This window comes from Egretta garzetta, unplaced genomic scaffold (genome assembly GCF_000687185.1).
Source record: "Egretta garzetta isolate BGI_Z169 unplaced genomic scaffold, ASM68718v1 scaffold453, whole genome shotgun sequence".
Taxonomy (NCBI): Eukaryota; Metazoa; Chordata; class Aves; order Pelecaniformes; family Ardeidae; genus Egretta; species Egretta garzetta.
Genome location: NW_009259175.1, coordinates 301,321 through 318,277, shown reverse-complemented (window position 1 = coordinate 318,277; position 16,957 = coordinate 301,321). Strand labels below are relative to the sequence as shown.

At 37.7% G+C, this 16,957-nt stretch overlaps 1 protein-coding gene across 1 annotated transcript in view; it reads right to left on the bottom strand.

The window, feature by feature from the left end:
* Window positions 1-16,957, bottom strand: part of MMP16 (matrix metallopeptidase 16) — a 180,041-nt gene that overhangs the window by 51,116 nt on the left and 111,968 nt on the right. The window lies entirely within an intron of this gene.

Sequence of the window (16,957 nt, the reverse complement as noted above, 5' to 3'; positions counted from 1 at the left end):
AAAAAATAAAATAACACACTTGTGTTATAGATTGATGCAACCTTTTTGTTTTTCCTTTCAAAAATAATCTTTTCATTTTTTTATTGCAGGGTATTAGACACAGCTATAAGTTTTGGCACTCTGTGAAGCAAACACAAATCAAAGCCAATGGGATTATTTCTATAAAAATTTCAGAGCTGGACCTGCATGGTATTAATTTTGTCTATTTTTATTCATCTAAGACTGAGTTCAGCAAATCATTCTGTGAGTCTTTTGTACAGATTCTGTCTGTAGTCAACCGGTGACATAATGAGGCTTTGGAAAAATGTTTTACAACAGGAGAAAGATTTCGGTTACTTGGAGAGGGTCACAACCAGGATATTGCTCATTTCCACCACCTAGGGATGGGAAGAATCATCCTCCAGAAATGTGTTCCTGTCCCAGTAGCAAGAGAAGTATTCTAGAACAGCAGTTATGCTGAACATGTAACTTTCAGATGGCTGGACTCAAGTGAAACAGGTGTCACCTACAGTAGGTAGTTTTTGTTGAAAAAGCAGTGTAAATAATGCAAGGCCTATACTGTGGCAGTTCTATAGTGGAACAAGAAAATGCTCAGTGTTAACTCAGTGTTCACCTATATTCTGCAAATTCTTCGGGGGTAGACAGTTACTTTCCACTGCTGGCACTTGGTCTAGAATTATAAGTATGATTATAATATTAATAGTAATAATATTAAAAAGTTTAATTTAGCAAAAAAAATTACATATATAGTTACAGACCTTAGTTGATAGCATTTCATTTTGTCAAGTATTTCCTGTTGTTGACACAAAGAAATAAACTTTCTCCCAAGTATATATGAAAGGGGAAACACTTGGCAATAGATGCTTTCATGATGTATGGAACCATGCTGACGTTTGTAAAATAAACATTTGATTGAAAGCATGGAAACAGTTACGACTGTGCTTAGTTGAGGGAGTCTGTTAATGTCTTTCTGATTCTTAATCCAGAAACAGGAAAACTAAATGCTCTTGCTCTTTTATTCAGTATAAGTGTGCAGAAAAATCGTCTTTCAAAAATTAATGTGACATAATGTGCTTTCAGAAATGAGAAGAATTTATCCAATCATTTATAATTATGTGGTTTCCAGATGAAATATTTTCATTACAATATTTTTTCTTGGATACATTTTTTTTTATAGTAAAGCAGATTCTCAATGTGCTCTTGTAACAGGGTTGATAAGCTTGACCATCCCAGTGACGAATGCTTTTGATATCTGAATCTGCCCTTCTATATGCAGTCAAAGCTGATCTTGACATTATCCCATATGAATTATCCACAGCTTCTGTAGCTAACTTCAGCATTGGAAGTGATGCACAGGAGCAACTCTGTAAAGGTTCTGCACTTATAATGGAATAATTAATATAATGTTAAAAAATTCTAAGCTAAAGATGGAAAGACATGAAGGAAGAAGATGTCACTGTACCGTAACTATTGTACTGTGATGTGTCTCACATTATTTGTCAATTATTTTCTGCATTTTTATGAAAGTTAAGAGTTCTAACCCAGGCTTATTAGAATGAAATACTTCTTTGCTTGACATTAGCTCATATACTTAAGATGCAACTTTCTTTTCCTTTTCAGACTTCATGAAAGGCGAATTTGCCTCCTAGACTAGTGCTTTCTACATCATAATTAAGAATATTAATCACTCTAAGTCCTATATTAATAATTGTACTAGTAAGTTGGCCAAAGTATTTACTGAACTATTTTGAAATAGTTTTAAAGTAATAGTATTTGATTCTATCACTATTGTTAGGCTGCTCAGTATCAGTACATCAAAGAGTGTTTTACATGTGGTATTCAACCTCTACTGTTTGAGGTAGGAGTTCTGGGAAGTGAACCTGTTACAATTTCTAAAATTGCAAGAAAACAGTTAGTGGTTAATAGGTTTGGAAGAGTCTACTGCTTCTCTTTATTTGTGCCAGTTACGCAGTGCATTAAGAAGCAATACATCCTTTGGTTATCAGTCCTCACTGAGTCCTCATGAATTTCCATATTTTGTTCCATGTTGACCTTGAAGGTGTGTGAATTACATAGTAACAGGGAAATAAATAAAACACACTGTCATCTACTGACATATCTTCCTTCTGGGATCACAGATAATGGGGATTTGGTAGAGAACTTCCAAAGTACTACTTCTAAAAGACAGTGGGACTATGTCAGAGAACAGATATTATGCATGGGGTGGCTGTTCCTCAGTATGTATTTCTCCCTTTGTCTTTTGGATAGGGGTGGTTTGTAAAAAAAAATAATATATATATATATATTCAGCATCTGACTCTGGACTTAGTGAAAGCCTAAGTCCAACAGGGAAAAAGGCAAAAGGACTATGAAAAATAATTTCCACCTCCTGCAATGCAACTTGTAGCCATGAGGGGTACTATTAAATGTGGTAAAGACAGAGCAGCCCTTGGAGCAAATGGATAACGGGGGAAGGGAGAAGGTCACAGGAAAAAGCTGGGGGAATAATATTCTTGCCTGGGGTGACAGTGATTTAACAGGGAACATATTTTATACTTATAGTCAAATAGCCCCATTATTCATAACAATTTCCATCAAGAGTCATGATTGTCTCCAGGGCATCCTGAATTTAAACTGACCCAAATAACTTAGTGCAGTTGAAGCTGAGGTTTAAACCAGTTCAAGATGTGTTGTCTGAGACCAACGCAGGTAGGACTTACTACTGTGTTAGCTTCTATCCTTTTTCCTTTGCATATAAATAGATTTCTCCAATTAGGCAACAACTACTCAGACCCTCTTTGCTTTCAGGAGCAGATCTCAATGTTACGGTAACTAGCTACTGAGAGCGCAGAATGATAACCCTGAGCGCTCGCTCTTTCTCTCCAGGCTGCACGGAAGTGTACTTATGACTGCAAGGTTGATAGTAGGCCAACTGCAGTTCCTTGGCCAGTGGTCAGAGTAAGATGAAGGAGTGTAAAGGCAAGTAAACATTCACACCAGCTCAGGCTAGCTTTGTTATCGTACTGACATTGGATATAATTTTTAAAATATTTTCAGTTCCCCCCCTTGAGGGACAGAGTCCAAAATGATTCTGTATTTCAGTGTACATTACCCAAGTAGAAACATACATTTTGGCCCACTTAGCAAAATGAAGCACCATCACAAAACTTTAACAAGTCATGAGTAACAGAGTTAAACTAAATATGGCTATGATGACTTTAAAACTGAAAGTTGCCACTGCAGGATATACGATGGTGGATAGTCTCAGTTACATCTTGTTGTATTTGTCAATAGAGTAGTAGAGAAATATTGGAAAATATACTTCACAAGTCCAAAGCTTGTGCATCTCTGTTCTTGTGTTCCCCATTAGCATGGAGATTTGGAATGGAATGGATATAAGCTCAAAAAATTGTAATTGGGTTTTTTATTTTATCTCGTTTGATTTCACAAGGAAAAAGAAAGATACTGTGTGTAAAGAACTAAGACAAAATGATTATTTTTATACTGACACTTTTCTCTGAGGCTATAAACTATTTTAGGCACTAAATCTGCCTGACTTTACAATCATTGCCCAAACTCCAGAATATAAATACGTATTAATATATCAAATATTCAACAGCCAGTACTGTGGAGTATGGTGTATGGGGAAGCCTTTCCCTGTAACTAATACATACGCTATTTTTCATGTCTACAGATAAACAAAGCTAGTATGTTTGTCCACAGCAAGCTACTAAGGAATCCTAGTTGTGAAGATATTCCTTCCTGTTTTAAATGATATGTGAGCTTAATTTATAAGAGCAATAACCTAATGGCTTAGCAAGCCTTTGATTCACCACTTGGCCATCTTTTTAATGCAGCACTAAATGACACCTCAGGGCATGTCACTTGGTTCATCTCCTTGGCACGTGACATTAACTGCTATAACACATTGTGAGCTCAAGAGTTGTCCATCGTTTAAATGCTATGTGACCTCAGTTTTGAAGACTTTCCCATCCAGAGAAAAACAAAGTCTAAAAACTGAATTTCAAATGACAAACTGGAAAACTACCAGTGTGAGTTGTCCATCGTTTAAATGCTATGTGACCTCAATTTTGAAGACTTTCCCATCCAGAGAAAAACAAAAAGTCTAAATGTCGAATGACAAACTGGAAAACTACCAGTGTTTTACACATGGACATATACTGTTTCTTCCAAAGATTATTCTACTTCATTTTTCATGTGATACAGATAGATGATTTCAGAATAAATCCATATGAATTTGAAATGTAAATTTGTACAAGAAAGACTTCTATTACAGCCCTGTTATCAACAAGGCAGTACCTCAAAGTCAAGATTACAGTTCGTCAGAAAATACTGTACACATGCTATCCATTTCTGATGTATTTAGAAGTTGCATTTTCATTATTATGTTCATTTGTACCATTGACTCATCAAACCAACGCTGCTAATCCCAGTGGGCTGAATGCTGCGAACTTTAGAGTGAGATTCTTCTCTACAGAGCATACAGAAAGGAAAAAAAAAAAGAAATAAAATTTAAAAAAGTTTTGTATCTTTGTTATTATTATTTTTCCCAGACAGGACAGAATTTTGAATCTGCTATTTCAACAGTCAGTTACAGAAGAAGATTCTTTCTCTCTCTGACCTTATTGCAATACAGTGGAATTGAGCATATACATTATGCATGCACTTACATAAGCACCACATATGCATACATATGCTATACAGAGACTATGCATCGACCTAAATATAAATCATAGGCATACTCTTACCCAAATAAAGGTGCCACATTTTCCAGTCTAAGAAACTATACACAGTTGATTGATGTTATCAAACTGCCATTGGCACTGAAATTTGGTAGTGTGGTGGTTATTTTGGAAAGAAAGTTTTGCTAAAAGATGGAGCTGAAGTGGTGCAGTAGCTTTGAAAAATGAAGAGCAAAACTAAATTTTTGTGGCTTTAAATAAAGATGTATCATATATAGTATACCTATTTTCTGTATGTATCTATTTTGTACACACTGTACTTTAAACAATCATTTTTCAATAGCATATCTATACATTTAGACTTTTTTCCATTGAGACAAAAAGAGAATGACACAAAAATATGTTTCTTTCACTCTATTATTACATAAACGATCATATACACCAAAATCTTTGCAAGTTGACTTACTGATATATATATTTGCAGACAGAAGGGGAGGTACAGGCAGTTCATTTTATACAAAGTGTGTACTAATATACTCTCTGTATAATTTAGTATACCTATACCCACAGAATCACAGAATCACAGAATTGCAAGGGTTGGAAGGGACCTCGGGAGATCATCTAGTTCAACCCCCCTGCTAAAGCAGGTTCTCCTAGAGCAGGTTGCACAGGACTTCATCCAGGTGGGCTTTGAATATCTCCAGAGAAGGAGACTCCACAACCCCCCTGGACAGCCTGTCCCAGTGCTCCGTCACCCTCAGAGTAAAGAAGTTTTTCCTCATATTCAACTGAAACCTCTTATGTCTCAATTTGTGCCCATTGCCCCTTGTCCTGTCACTGGACACCACTGCAAAGGGTCTGGCTTCATCCTCTTGACTTCCATCCTTAAATTATTTGTATGTGTTGATGAGGTCCCCTCTCAGTCTTCTCTTCTTCAGGCTGAACAAGCCCAACTCTCTCAGCCTTTCCTTGTAGGGGAGATGCTCCAGTCCCTTAATCATCCTAGTTGCTCTCCTCTGGACTCTTTCTAGGAGTTCCTCGTCTTTCTTGAACTGGGGAGCCCAGAACTGGGCACAGTACTCCAGGTGGGGTCTCACCAGGGCAGAGTAGAGGGGGAGGATAACCTCCCTCGACCTGCTGACCACACTACTTTTAATGCACCCCAGGATACCATTGGCCTTCTTGGCAACAACCACTCCTCCCAGTTTTGTGTCATCAGCGAACTTGCTGATGGTACACTCTGTCCCCTCATCCAGGTCATTGATGAACAAGTTGAACAAGACTGGGCCGAGTACTGAGCCCTGGGGAACTCCACTAGCTACCAGCCTCCAAATGGACTCTGCCTCGCCGATCAAAACCCTCTGAGCCCTGCCATTCAGCCAGTTCCCAATCCACCTCACTGTCCACTCATCCAACCCATACTTCTTGAGCTTCCCTATTAGGATGTTACGGGAGACAGTGTCAAAAGCCTTGCTGAAGTCAAAGTAGACAACATCCACCGCTCTCCCCTCGTCTACCCAGCTGGTCATGCCATCGTAGAAGGCTATCAGATTGGTCAGGCATGATTTCCCCTTGGTGAATCCATGCTGGGTACTCCTGATGATCTTCTTTTCATCTACTTGCTTGGAGACGACACGTGTATATTCTTAAAAACTATTCTATTTTAAAAAGATCAACAGATCAGTGTGAAATTTAAACTTGCTCGCTTGAAATTTGATAAGGGGATATTCCTATAAGGCAAGACTGTCTTCAGGTGACTCAGTGATCATTGATGAGATATGACAAGGACATGTGAGTTAAGAGCTGTGTATGTCCTTCCTGGCAGTATTCTACTGCTTCTGGATATTGTGTGCATAATTTACAAGAAGTCAGGAGCCTGATAAATAACATATTTGAATGGAGCCCACGCTCTTTTATAATACAGATCAGCCTGTATTTTAGAAGGCAATGACATGCAAAAGGTAAGAATTTCTGCTTTACTACTTAGATTTAGTACCGAGTACATTCTACAACTTTCTAGTAAATTGCTTGAAATAGGTAGAATTTATTAGTTAATGTATTTTTAATTTTCTTTCTAAAAAAGAAGGGATGTAAGGGCATTTCCACCCTGTTTCTCACAATTTCAATCACTAATACTGAAAAATTTCACAAACTATTCTGACTAGTGAATCAATACCAACTTCTCCAAAGAGTGAGAAGTGAATCAGCTGGAGATGATCCTAGGGGAGGTAAAGAAGAGACGAGAGCTTGCTGCTTCCCAAAAAGGTGTAAATACGATGGTATGTGTTCCTTCTGCAAATATAATGCTTATGGCTTCATTTCGTGTTTTGAGGAAACCCTGCTGTGACAGTGAACCTAAGAAACTATGAAAACCAACACTTATGCTGAATATTTATCTCCTGGGATTAACTTCTTCATCACTCAGTCTGCTACTGAATGGGTATACTATTCTCAAATGGCATTTTCAGTCTCTTAGTAATAAAGTCATATTGATTAACACACTGAAAAGTTTCATTCTGTGTATTTTCATGGTCACCCTTAGACAATAATAATTTTAAATAAATTAAATTGAAATTATAATGGAATTTTGCATTTTCCTAGAAAAGATCTTCATAAATTAATTTCTTTCAGCGAGGTCTCTCCAGTAAAAACATTTGAAAATACAATGGTCATTCTCATAACATTACAAATGACCAGATTGCTAAATAATATTTACACTATTTTTCCAGTAGTGTCAATGTAATTACAAATGCTGCAAATACCGTAGCAGCCTTCTCTATTCATACTCTTTCTTATCGTCTCTTTTTTCTGTTTTTAGTTGTTGCTGTGGGAACAATAAGCTGGAGAAATATTTAAAACTCCTTTCTGAAGGCTGTGAGAGTGCACACATGCTGGGACTGAAGATTTGGATATGTCCATGAAAAGAGCGTGTATCACACACTCGTCAGCTACCCTCCACGGGCCTGTCCCTGAGGGTCATTCATGTGACGGGAATGGATGTTTCTCTACTACTCCTGCGTAAGTGCAAGTCCGGGTGAGAATAAACATAAAACAACCTCAATGGTGCATGAGTCCATATTAAATCCTTGCCTTTGACAAAAACAAATCTAGGTTTTGTCTCTAAGTCACCCAGCTAAAATACTGGCATGGTAACACTGTGGCTGCTTTTGTTCTGAAGGGATGATTTTATTTTCTTGATTTCCCTTAATGTATTTTTTTTTCTTAATTTCCCTTAATTTCCTGTGTGTCCTACTATGAAGAAATATGTGTAATTGCTAGGAGGAAGGTCAAAGTCATGCTTCCAATATTCACAATAAATGTAACTTTCCATGGGACAGAAATCTGAAAGGGTCCTACAGAACACTGAAATCCCCACAACAGAATGGACATAGAATTTAATTTATGTGTAAATCTGTGTTATCTCTGCAGAGATAAATTTTTAACCTGTGTCAGTTAAAATACTGAGAGTAATAATATCATCCTCTAACTTAACCCACATTAAAGCCATCAAAACCAGGTTATTATTCTTACCCTATCAGGGAATTTTATATGAACAGTTCTTCTTCCTACACCGTTATTTTGCTTGTTTATTTCCTACTAAGAAAAAATGTCAAGATAGAATTGTTTATTTTATTTTTTTTTTTCTTGGACTGGTGATAAAAGAAGTGGGAATTTTGAATCCTAATTGGCAAAGTGATTAGGAGAAGAAAAAAAATCATTAAAAATTCTCTGATCTGAAAAGCAGATATGTTTTCTAAGAAGTTTGCAGACTTCAAAGGGAGACCTGATCCAAGTGCATACCACATTCTAAATGGAGACAACTTCAAACTGGGGATCAAATATATGGAGAAAGTGACAGAAAGACAAATCTGCTACTTTGGTTTTACTTTGTTAAAAATTACTCATATGAAATGCTCTGATCTATTGGAAAATCTGCTACTATTAGTGGGTATATCCATACAGATGTTTCTTTCACCCTAACTAGAGGAACGACTGTAAGCTTCTCTAGCTCTCAGAGAATCTGTCAGTTTGGCACTAGCGACTGACTCCTGGCATTTGTCAGCATGGAGGTGCCTCAGCACCTGCCGTGGAGGGGCAGCCTCCAGGATGAAAGACAGCAGAGGGCAGCGCAAATGATGCTGGAGAGGCTGAGATGGTTAGGTAGCCAAGCCTTCCTCCTGGGCCTCCCAGCAGAGGAAAGCCTATGCAAGAGGATGCTTAGAGAGGAAGATGAAGGCAGGAGTTAGCTGCCCCTGCCAACATGCAGCAGAGCTTGGACATGGGAATGTTAGCCAGGGCAGAAGTCAATCCTGGCACACTTTCCCTTCTGTGAGTTCAGAGCTGAGCAGGACCACAGCATGTGGCTGGCATAGGCAGGGAAGAAGGTTCCCCTGTCTGACGGCTCTCAGACCAGAGCTTCCCACTGGAAAGCAGGAGCACAGAGTCACTGGGGGCACACTGGTCCCACAGCTGCTCTGCCACATCCCACGCTCAGACAGGCCTGGGACCATTACCTCTGCACCTCTGCCAGCCACCATGGCCAGCCCTGCCAGTAGCAGAAGTGATCAGTGAAAACAAACCAGCTAAGGGCTGACTGTTGGTATATATTGTAGTTCCGAACTCTTCCTGAAGCTCAGGCCCTAGTACTTTTACTGCTTCTGCTAGCATTGCTAGCTGGAGTACAGTTAGCAACATTAATCCTATGTCACTACCGTATCTTCAGTTTCCTGAATGCTCCGTGATAACCCCACTTTCTCATACTTACATTGTATCAGTTCCTAAACTGCACCGTAAGAAAGGAGCTGTGTGTGATCCTTAGAAAAAGGAAACTAAAAGTTTGTTTACACATTACCATATTACTATGCCTTCAAAATTTAAGTGGTCTAATCCATTTGTGAATTGCCATATTTAGAGCAATAGGAGAGTGTTTGTCCTGCCATACTGAGAGGGACAGGGGATAGCCTACACCAGTAATCACCTTCACTGAGTGTAGTACTGAACTGTTCCCAAAACAGGCATCTCTGCTGCTGAGACAGATTTCTTTGGACCCCAGTTGGCACTGTTATTTGGAAGTACTTATCACTTCAGTTCTCCTCTAATCTGAAATTGCACACAATTCAAATTCACTGGTGGAAGTCATCTGTCTGCAGAAAACTGTAACACAAATGTCTGTACCTGCACCTTTCACAGCCAGTGCTGAGAAACAGGTATTTCAGGACATGATTCATCTAGTTTATTTTAGACACCTACTTCAGGAGGCAACAAATCTTACCCAGGAAGGCAATATATCTCTCCCCTAACTCTAAAGGGACTCTATGAGATTAACTCAGATATAAACATCAACATATGGTCAGATAAATTCCACCCCCTCAAGTCTTCTGGCTTCTGACTTAGGTCTTTTCATTAAAGTCAGTGGCAAAACATTGATTATAAAAGTACAGGATATGGACTTAATTGATACATGTACAAAACCAGGAAGCATTCATCATTGACTTGAAGTAGAGACTTAAACCTGTCCGCTACAACAAAACATTTTGCACAAAAAAAATTGTTCTTTTAATTTAGCTGGTTCTTTGGATTTTTCTGTTTTCATGTTTTTTTCCCATCCTGATGTTTTAGCTGTAGGTGTTTCCAGGTATTGGTGTTAGCTGCTCAGCACTTTTTGAAACCCAAGCCATATAGGAAGGAGCCTAAACATGGATTAAAAACATTTTGGCCTCAAGAGCATACAGTCTGAGCATTTTGAAGTGAAGAATTTTCAGGATAAAGCACAAATTATTCTCTAGACTTGAGAACTCAGATATTGTAGAAAAACTTTCATTAGTTAGTCATATACTATTCTTAAATAAGTGATATATAGTATTACCTTATATTTTAGGGTTATCTTACATTCTACTTTTTCAACAACAATCCATTAAATTTCTGCCTAATAGATAAATAAATATGCAATTACTGTAAAATTCTTGTCTTATTCTCTCAGGAAACCATGACAACATCCATAGTAATTGGCAACATGATTTTTCAGATTCTGTTTGCCCCTGAAATGGCAGGGGAAGGGAGAGGGCAGTGCAGTAATAATATTCTATAGAACATCTTTGGGAAAAGTCAGATTTCCTAAAGCTGCTGTCTTGGTGAAAAAGTCTCCATGAAGTGGTCCTAGGAGCAAACAGAGACTCAGAGATCTCTGGATCACATGAGAGTTGGAGTGCTAAGCCTGGTGCCTGCTTTAAAGGACAGAAATGCCACTTTCTGTTTAAAGGGACAATTTGATGATCCAAGATAGTTTCTGTCTCCTAAATTATTTCTACTAGCAGATCAGAGTGAAAAGAAAAAAAAATAATTTCAAGCCATTAATTCATTAGGTGATTTTGTACTTGTAAACTGATTTAAACATATTTGCAATAATAAAGGTGATTTTATCTTTTTTTTTTTTAACCCAACATGTTTGAGAGCATGGCTTTTCACAGGCTCTCCATAGCAAGTAATCTTTCAAGAACCTGAAGTTCAGTCTCTGGTGTGAAATATCATAGGTCATAAGGTAGTTTCTTTATTATTAGCATTAGTTTTAATAGTATTATTTTTATAGCATACATTTTAAAGAAATATTGGGGTTTTGTAGGCTGATTGAGAACACTTATAAAAAGATGCATGGGCATAAGAAAAACAACACTGCAATATGTTAAATTCTTTCCTTTTTTTTCCCCTTCCTCTGTAACTTCCTGTCATTTTCAAGAACTATATGAAGCCCACTCAGATCCAGGACACAAAATCTGCTAAGTTTCTTTGTAAGAGGAGGAAAGGTTAATGTAGGAGCTAGATTTATTTATTTGTTGTGTGTGAGGTGTTACTTTTCTTTTTTTCCCTGTCATTCCCACACAGTAACCGTGTGTGAAGGGTTGTGGGGTCATAAAAATAATCATGACGGAGCTAGCCCACATTTTATGTATGCAGACATTTAAAACACATCTGTTTTCCTGAACAAAAAAGCCTTCCCAATGCTCTTTTCTAGCATACTGCAGGGGGAAAAAAAAGAAAAAAAAAACAAAAAAAAGCCCAAAAAACCACCCCCAAACCCAACATTGTTAGATTCAACTTAATAATAATTTTAACAAACATTTTTCAGGTGAATTTCCCCATAGTAACTCAGTACTCTTAATATACTAATATGACTGTCTGATCAGATAAACCCAGTTTGGGAAGATAAACTCATATTTATTGTTGTATAAACAGTTGTTTGAGACAAAGATTTCTTTGAAAAAAAATTAAAAAGGCAGTTCTTTTTCTGCAAATGTAGGTGTAATAGTTGCCAAAAATGTCTGCAAGGATCCATTCTGCCTTTCAGCTAGATGTCTCCTTGGCAGTAAAGTTGATGTAACAGACAATGTAGAACTTTCCTCATTTATTTCCATGCAAAGTCAGCCAGCTTTGCTTTAACACTTTCCATTAGCAGTTTAAGATAGGCTGGCTGATCACAAACTGGGGCAGATGGCAAATGCAAGCAGTTTGTTCTACTGGCCCCAGTATGTGGGAAATAACCTCCAGTTGCAGTTTGAATGGATAACTGAGTTTGCAACTTCCCTAACTACTCCACATAGGCTTGCAATGATCTATGTTTACCTACACAGTGATGGAACCAATATGCAATTTAGTGGCTCAGGTTACACTGCCTTTTTTGGTTTACGACCTGCATCATGACCATCTCTCCAGTTAAGCCACAACGTAAATATCACCTTGCTTCTACAGACACAAAAAGCATAATGTACCATGTGCGTAACAGTCTACATTCCCATTGTTTTAATTAAAAATATCACAAAGTCCATCTTCTTGAGGTATTCCTCAGCCTCTCTTTTAGTTTGCATGATAGTGCACTTGGCAATTTTAGGTCAAGAAGGAAGCGGAGAGCATGATATTGCACACTGATAGCCCCTGGGATGTGTTAAAAGCAACCAGCTAAACACACATCTAGAACATGGGGCTGGATTCATCCACAAGACTGCTTTCATTGACTGCCAGTGTTTCCATTTTAATGTCATGTAAATGAAGTGCTTTTCTCAAAGCCAAAAGGGTGCCCATGAAAGCAAAAAAACCTCCCCAAAAACCATAAAAATGAGGTCATTTCCTTGCCAACAGTTAGCATTTTCCATCATCTGGCTTCCAGCCAGTAAATGAGGTCTAGCAGACAGATCCTCTTCTCCTATCTGCATAGCCCTATGCCTAATGACTGAGTCCTCACAAGCCAGCCAGAGCCTTTTATGGTGTATTTTTTAATCATTTTCCATCTCTCCAATAACTGAAAGGCATCTTTCTATTCTCAAGTGCAGCTTTACATCCTATAATAATACTTTCAAGGACACGTTCTATGCAGCAGACACTGAATGTTTCAGAGTTACCATTTTACGTAAGATCTTGGGGTGACTGGATATGGAACAGGCGGTCATATGCACACCAAGCAAGTATAATCCACGGAGGGTTGAAGACAGATTACTCTGTTAAGTTCTATCAGCACAACATGCACTTACTGATGGGAAAAGACTGGTTTTACTTTTTAGATACCAGAAGCCTTGAGGTTAGCAAGTGTTATCTGTATTAGTTGACTCCTGGATTAAATTGGATTTCAGGGGGAATGGTGAAATGAAAAGAATCAATTGTTACTCCATTTGTCAGCAGCTTGCAAAGCTCTTTTAAATATTATCCTGGCATCTTCATCACTGTGCAATGCTATAAATTTAATATCTGGGTTTTGCCATCTTTTATAATATTGCTAATTCTCTCACTTTGCAGTCAAATAGATTCAGTTTAAAATAAAGTTGTGCTTCCTTAACCTTACAACTTACATATAAGCAAAGAAGTAACTCAGCAGGCTAGGTCTTTTTATCCTGGAAACAAGATATGACAGAGGTCCATAAAACTATGAATGGCAAAGACAAAATGATTAGGAAATTATTTCCTCACAATATGAGCTCCAGTCTACTTAAAGCGAATTTATCAATGGCAGGTTCAAAATTCAGAAAGAGGTAGTTTTTCACATCTGTTTAAGCTAGAGAACACATTGCCACAGGATGTTGTGGATACCAAATGCTTACATGAGTTCAAAAAGAGATTACACCAATTCATGAAAGGAAATCCCTCAAAGGCTATTAAACACAGAAATATGGCCTGTGGCTCAGAAATTCAATGAGCCACAGATTGCTGGAAGCTAAGAGGGAATATGGTGGGATTTTGTTGCCATATGTTTGCCCTGCTCTTATTCTCTTCCCTAGGTATCTGTTAATAACCATAACTGGAGATAACCTTTGATCCGAACCCCTGTTGGCAATTCTGTTTTTAAAAGTATACATACAAATATAACACAATACAAATTCAGAGAAGATATCTTTTACATATTTATCCTAGTACAGAACTGGAACACAAGCATGTGAAAACTGCAAGGTCACACTGCTTGGTTACAGATAAAATCTGATATTGATAAGAGCTTATTAAAATATATATAATCAAGTAAGAGCACTATGCTTTATGAAATTATAGTCATGGTAATATTGTAATACAGAGCTTCCTTTAACCTGAAATGCTTGCCTGTCTTTATACCTAAACATAGCATATGATGGGGCTCTGAGCAACCTGATCTAGTTAGCGGTGTCCCTGCTCCTGCAGGGGGGTTGGACTAGATGACCTCTAGGGGTCCCTTCCACCCCAAAACCTTCTATGATTCTATGACACGAGCATGGTTTGAGACACAAAGCTCCCTTAGGAGACTTAGTTTTCACAACTCCACTGGTTCATATTTCCAGCAGCATATATCTCCTGCACTGTGTCAACCACACTGGCAGCCAAAAGAAATTTACTACAAGTTGATCTATGCAGTTCAGAGATCAAGTTTTTCATAAATTTTTCTTGGCTGCCAACATAGTGCCCACAGCAGAATCTATGCACTAACTAGAGTCCAAGTACATTACACTAGATACTGTATTTGCATCAGGTCCAAGAAGCTTTTACTTGGCAATCTACAAAACAGCATGGTACAAAGTGACAGGCTTGGGTTTTTTCTTTTTCTTGCTTGCAAAACTTGAACATTTTTTGAATGCTGGAGAGTTAACAGAAGTATTACTGAATTCTTGAAATTTTGGGTTTGTTTTCCTGAAAACAGTTTCATGTATATACAAGTTACAAATATTCCACAAGAATGGAAGCACTCTGCAGTAATCTCCCTACATTTAAGTGTAACAGTACACTAAAAACATCTATTACTTTAGTAATGAAGTTTCATTTGCTATTATTTCTTGTATATTCTTTGATGGAAGAACTGCTTTCTGCAGAATTTCAGTATGGTACAGTAGCTACCTTGGTAAATTTGATACAGAGGTAAGAAGTCATGCATTTCACATTGATTTCTGTTTCTCTTGCAGATATGAATATGAAGATAAGAGTATCAAACTACCATTACTGATCTACTGTGTCTATTTAAGGAGAACTTAAACTTAGTTTTTGCCAAATATTTTCGGGCACTGGATGACACAGTTCTATGGTCAGATTTTAGCCAGTAATTGGTACATTAGAGCATCATGTCTAATGTGCTTGAAACCTAAGTTCCCAAGAAATTCTTGTTTTTCCCAAGAGCTACTTCTAAATCTTTCTCTGTTTTAAAAAGCTGCACTTGTGTAAGTAGGTCAATCTTAAATTAATCTAGCTAATAGTATGCTCTCCATTCAAACTGGTTTAACAGTCCCTTAAATAGTCTTAGGTGCATTCAGTAATTTCCCAGAAAAAATAACTGCTTTAAACCAGGTTTAAACTAACTTAAGTGCATGTAGCCAGACAGATGAGAAATCAATTTTGATAAACTGATGCAATTTTTTTTTAATAGGAGCAAGAGTTTATGCCTTAAGTTAGAGATGTTTACCTTCTGACAGATAGCAAAAATGTTTTCATACACTCTCAGGTGAGGAAAGGAAATATATAAATTAAGAAGCCATAAAATATATGATGATATGTATCAGTAATGGATTTTGCTTTCTCTTAGAACATAGTGTATATTTTTTCACCCATGATGGCCCCTTCTCCGAATGTCTTCCTTTCTGCTCTCTCTGCCATAATTTTTAGGATTCCATCTGAGAGCTTTTCTATATTTAATAGGAACTACTTTTATAATACATCATGCAATAAATCCAGGGAAAAGAGATTGGTGGAAAATATGTAAGGCAATAACAACGAAGAAGATAGATCTCAGTCATTCCCAACTGACAGGAAAGTTCTATGTTTCATTCAACATGCAGGTGCCACTGACTATTAATTGCAAAATTCATCACAGTCTTTTCTTTCTTTCCCTGCCACTATCTGCCAAAATGTAACTTCTGAGCATAGTCACTAGTCAAGGAACCTGGCTTTGATGGGTTGGGGTTGCCAGGGAATATCAGAACGTTACACAAACTTGATCCATGAAATGGCCCTTATGGTCTGCCAGCAGAACTAGTCAAGATACACAGATTTCTAAAGAAGAAACAGATTTCTCTGAAGTCACTGTTCAGAAGACTGTTTTCAGACTCTTCCTCTGTCCCTCTCTTGGGTCTTACTTCAGAACTGAAGGGTCTGAGACTAATTTAGTTTTTGAAACTGTCTGCCTTTAAATTACTGAGAAAACTATCAACTAAAGGACATATATCTACTTCGTCACTTCATAAACGGGCCCCACTGTGTAGATTGCATTTAGCAGGTCTTAGATCAAATCTTGTCTTCTCTCTTTCTCAAAGTCCTGTTAAGGCATCATAGGCAACCTTCAGTCACAGGAATGAGGCAATGAACTAAAATCTAGTGAGTACCATATATAATATATGTTTTGACTTCCTTGTAATTTGCATTTTCACATAGGAAAACTGGCCTACTGAAAATGTTTATGGTTTCATTACTACATGCCATTAACAAGGCACAGTTGCAAGGCTAGTCCTATTCTCAATTGTGCCGTTGTAGAAATACACCTTCCATTTTTTACAGTAGCAAACATTGATGCCCAGCAGAAGTTATTAACAGCTTTCAAGACTGTTGCTCGAAGTTAGAACAAAATATGGAGAATATAAGGAGAAACAAATAATTTCCAGTCTTATGATAGGGAAAGCATCTTATCTATATGTCCTTATGAATATGTATGGCCCATCATGCTGCAGTAACTTGGAGGATAGGGGAGGAGGAGACTATAGGCTCTGAGGCTTAACAACTCCATAATGAAGCAGATCTTCCAGAAATCTAGCACACTACTTGTTCTA